Source organism: Schistocerca piceifrons, chromosome 7, assembly GCF_021461385.2.
Source record: "Schistocerca piceifrons isolate TAMUIC-IGC-003096 chromosome 7, iqSchPice1.1, whole genome shotgun sequence".
Classification (NCBI taxonomy): Eukaryota; Metazoa; Arthropoda; class Insecta; order Orthoptera; family Acrididae; genus Schistocerca; species Schistocerca piceifrons.
The window spans coordinates 271,330,440-271,335,624 of record NC_060144.1 but is presented as its reverse complement, the minus strand read 5'-3'; positions in this window follow the sequence as shown (position 1 = coordinate 271,335,624).

The following is a 5,185-nucleotide window of genomic DNA, read 5'->3' as shown; positions in this document are numbered from 1 at the left end:
GCACAAATTAAAAATTTCAAATGATTTTTGCCTTAAATCTTGGTTTAAACATAGGGGTCCCAGAGACCTCACCTCATGGTATACATTACAGAAAAGTCACCTTGTGAGTTAATGGTTAAGGTTTCCAGGCATAACCAAAAATAACATTCAATAAATTGACGCTCAGAAGGGGCTATTGAGAAATAAAGAAGTATGAATGAATACTACAAGTCCCACTAGTAGCAATCTAACTGGGTATCATACCACTCTGCATAGTTGCCAGATTTATTCAAGATGGGGGATCCAAGATGGCAGCTATAGCTCTGGCAACATCGCACTGACGTCATGGTGGAAATGCAAATTTTGGCGAGAAAATAGATCATCTGAGACACCTCCACTAACCTAACTTGATCCACCTCCACCTGGAAAATTCAAATTTATTGGCAGTGGTGTCAAGTTTTGTGTGTTCTTGACGTACAGAGACCAACTGAGCTAGTTCACAACACCACCACTAGAGAAAGCTGTTGGCCCTCACCCACACCCTCTCCCACCTTCCCCACCCCTTCCTTTCCCTCCCTCATCTGGACATTGGTGGGGAAAGGACTCAGTCTGTGGTGGGCTGCAGGATAGGATGGCTGCAAGACTTTATTTTGTATGCAGTGCTGTATATCGTTTATTTAAACAATTTGAGTTGCCATTGATCAAGCAGTAGACAATAGCTCCATCCAGTGTATTTACCTTAAGGTCCAGAGACCAAGTGACCTAGTTCACAACACCACCACCAGAGGACCCTGTTGGTCTTCCCCTTCCCCTGCTCCTCCACTGCTGTGATGTGTTCCAAGATGGCGGCTCAGGCCAATACAGTGGGAAATTAGCTGAGTCTGTGTTGAGCAGCTGAATTGGCAGGGCGTCATTATGGTAGGTTAATATAGCGTGCATAAGACATTGTTCAGATAATTTGTTTAGGAATAGTGCTTATTTATTTCTGAAATTGCAATATACCTCGAGATTGACACTGGTGTTTAGCAATTTAGACAAACAATTGCGGTATTTTCTTTTCATTCAGATCGCACTAAACATATATGAAAACTTTCTTGCACGCACTCTATGCACCAGAGTCGCAGGCACTGTCAGAAGCCATACACTGGGCCACTCCACACTGACCACCGGCCATCGACTATTACAGGGCCGTGTTAAGCACATACTGCTGTGTGGGGAAATACCGTAGCCTTCCTCCACACTGATTCACTTTCTTTCTTTGTGGCACATAGATACCCCTTGTCACTGTTCTGAAGTTATTAAATCTGGTGTTTAAGCAATGTGCAAAATATTGTCACATACATATCTTGAAGATGTCACAAAGCTCTGCAAATGATGCTGCTTCAGAAAATGTGCCAAAGGAAATATTAATTGAATACATATCACAAAACTAATAGTCGAAACACACTTGCACACAAAGCACTGTGAGAGCTGTAGTTGGAGTTGCGATCGTCTCCATACTGTGGAATTACATGAATATTTACTTTCTAAGCTATGTGAATGAGAAATGATTCGTCAATCGCGAATTAATTTACTGGTTTCGAAACCAATTTCAGATGCAACATCTGATTTTACACCCAAAAACGATGATATTTGCAAGGCGAAATAAATATCTCTGCAATTCTTCGTAGGAGCTCATCACTTATCGAGTTCCAACTGCTTGTTTGAAGGCACTGCCACGAGAGTCCTACAGGTCCTGCGTTGTTCATCATGACTTTTCTGAAACGTAGAGTAGGCTTAGTTTATATTTGCTTCTGATTTCTTCGATGTTAAGGCCCTTAATTTTTATTTTCCTCTCTTATCAGTGCACACTAGTGTCTGGGCGCTGACGGGAAAATCACAACAATTACATATCTAAAATTTCATGAGATATATCAAAACCCGCAACGGTTCATGAAAAAAAAAAAAAAAGAACACACAAACTGAATTAGCAGCACTGTCCTACAGACGAGAAAAATGGCTGGAATTTTCGGTGAATTTTCGATGTCCTATAACTGCTAAAGCCACAATGGCGGGTGGGGGTCAGCGTCCCACTTGTCAGAACCAGAGGAGGATGGTCTGCTTGGACTTGCCTCTGAACACTCGAAAAAAGAAGACATCACGTGACTCTCAGACGTCACGGAACTTCCCATACATACCTTGCCCCTGTCTTTGGTCGATCTAGCCTGCGCCCCACACAAAGTATGTCTTGTGACTGACATCATAGAACTTCCTGTGAATGGAGCATTCTGACTGATTCTTACTGAATTTACCCGCCAATTTGCTGTTGCCGGTGTGGGAGCATTATCTATCACATTCTGCAGACGGACAAATACCTATAATTTCTGCGGCAAACTGTTTTGTACAGATCGAAAAACATACAGCAGTCATATTGCACTGACAGTTAAACCCTGCAAAAGTGGTCTACAGATCGTGAAACTCGGAAACTACCGCCAAAGACAGTTTCTCAATTACACTCTCTGCTACTGTCGAGGAAAGCTAGAATTTTTCGACGTAAAACCGAACTCCAACCAGGCTATATCACCACAAACGATTGTACCACCGTACCATACGACAACATTTCTGCATCGCGCATATAGCTATCGACCACCAAACACTAGTACGTATAATGCAAATATAGACAGATCCCAAAAGAACATAAGCATACGCACCGTATATAGTCGCATAACTGGTTACACTCCGAAATGGTGTACAAAGGCTAGGCTGGTTCTCCCAGCACATAGGTGTCAGCTAATGGCACAGTCTCCGATCTGGCCTGCTTGCTGCCGGGGTTTCCTCGACGAGTTGCCATCATCTCCAGATTCTGGGATTACAAGAACATTTGCTTTCTGAGCACTGTCGATGAGAAATGCTTAGTTAATCGCGAATTGATTAACCGATCTCAAAATCGATATCAGCTGCAGTATCCAATTTTACACGCCAGAAAATGACGTATTAAGAGCATTTTTATGCTGAAAATTATCGAGTAGCAAATGAAAAGTTCCGGAATTTCATGTATTTTCACGTGGTTTACCAAAATATCATACCATTTGCGCGATAGATATCAACCTCACAGCAGTATGCTACTGAGCGCTTGCACAGTATAATTCAGAAGATAATGTGTGAAAATTAGATCTCTAGAAAGCCGAAATTTTAGCGAGGTCATTATGTGGGACGTGCTGCAAACCACTGAGTAACCAGAAATGTACCTCGCTTGCAAAGATCTTTACTTGAAAATTTGAAAATACAGGAAACTGGTAGTTACACTTGCATTTTTTAACGAATACCGATGCCAATGATATAACAGATTCCATATCATCAATGTACTTTACAAAATCAAAAAAGGTTTTAATACTCATAATTGTATATGTTTTTCATGTCTAGAGAACCAGAAAATGTCTCTTCCACCAGTTTTTCACCATCTAGATGCACACAACACGCATCACAATCGATGTTCTCTCAACCAAATGAAGACAGGAAATATGTAGAATGATGGTAGAAGCAAACAACTGATCAATTTACGTCGAGCACAAGCACTCATCCATATTGAATCTTCTCAAATTTCCAAGGAGAATACTTGCAACACACAGGATAACGAAGGCTGCCCAAGACATACTGAGTATTAGTTCGCTGTTCACCCCCTCTAGCGGGCGACACGGTTAGATCAGCTGCACGTGTATCCTAGCCTGTCCAGTTCGAGTGGCTCAGTGACAGGTCCTGCCATAAGTTGGAAATGTCAGTTCGTTGCAGCCACTGGCTACCTCTGCCATACACCCACACAGGAGGCACAATCGTTCTAGGAAAACAGCCACATATTTATCAGTGTAATTACAATTAAATATTACGATCGTAGCGCCAATATGGAGACATTTGACAATGAGGGAAGTATCAGAAATACCTCTCTCTGACGACTGTGGCTCTGGAAATATCAATACCTATACCATTCTTATGACTGGTCATAATTTTCCGCGTAAAATCTTTCATCCCCCTTACAGCTCCCTTGGGACCAGACAAAGCCATTTTCTTTGCACTTGTCAGAACACTGACCATAGAACTTTACACCACAACACACACTTTATAAGCCTGCTGATCACAGCGAATGTATCAACATCCCCTACTAAGTATAACACTTCGCCTATAAGTGAATGCTGGTGACACCCAACATACTGAGCGAAAATCCGTATTGGATGGATGTGCTTCATTTGTTTTTCTTACGATTGATAACAGCATGTCTTAGAAAGAAAGACATAATCGTTTTATAAGCGTCCAGCTATTAAAAACACAACCACAGTGATTATGTTACTGTCACCCTGCATAAAAAGATATCTTGGTTTAACAGGTGAACACAAGTACCGCTAACGATATCCATGTTAAAAGTTATACAAGCTTTATATATCGAGGTATGCTACTGCTTCCAAATGAAGTGGTCTTCCACACAAATACTGCGACATTGAATATAAATGGTGATCGCTGGGATGTGTATCAACAGACCGAAAGACGTGCGCATGTCGCCGGCGGTTTAAGCTTGTAATAAAGTTACTCTTCTCATCGAATTTAGAAAGTAATTCGGCTAAGAAATGTGGTATTAAGCCGATATTTGCAACTCCATTATTCCTCCACTAGATATTTCTAACGCTAACAAACGGCATTTTTATCACATTCTATCTCGATGCCATGTAGGAAGTGTAACAGAGGTTCTGCGATACACCCACTGGATTATAAGTGAGGGCGGCTGATGGTTGATTGAGAATGATCACATGCAGTAGATGATGTACTATATGGGGAATCACATAAAAAATGCAGCGCTAGATTGAAGTAATAAGAAATGTGCAAAATCCTATGACCAATACACTGGTTTTTCAGATCCATATCAGTTGTCCAGTAAATATGCTGCCTGCCATTTGAAATCAAATCTCTCCGTTCAAGCACATACTTGCGTTGGATTCTATGGAGATGTCTTTTAATGATTAAAGTACCTAGTGAATCACATTAATGGCACTCTCACATCTCGAAACGAGTCACTTTTTTCGAACCTATCTGCTAAGGACCTCAAACAGCAAAACTCCAGTGCCACTTTAGACAGTCCCTCTGCATCTTGTAACTGTCCCTCCTTCCCTGTCCCACCCTCCTTGTAGCATTGTGCATGTGATCGTCCCAATTTAAGTCAGAGCTGAACAGAAGTCGGAGA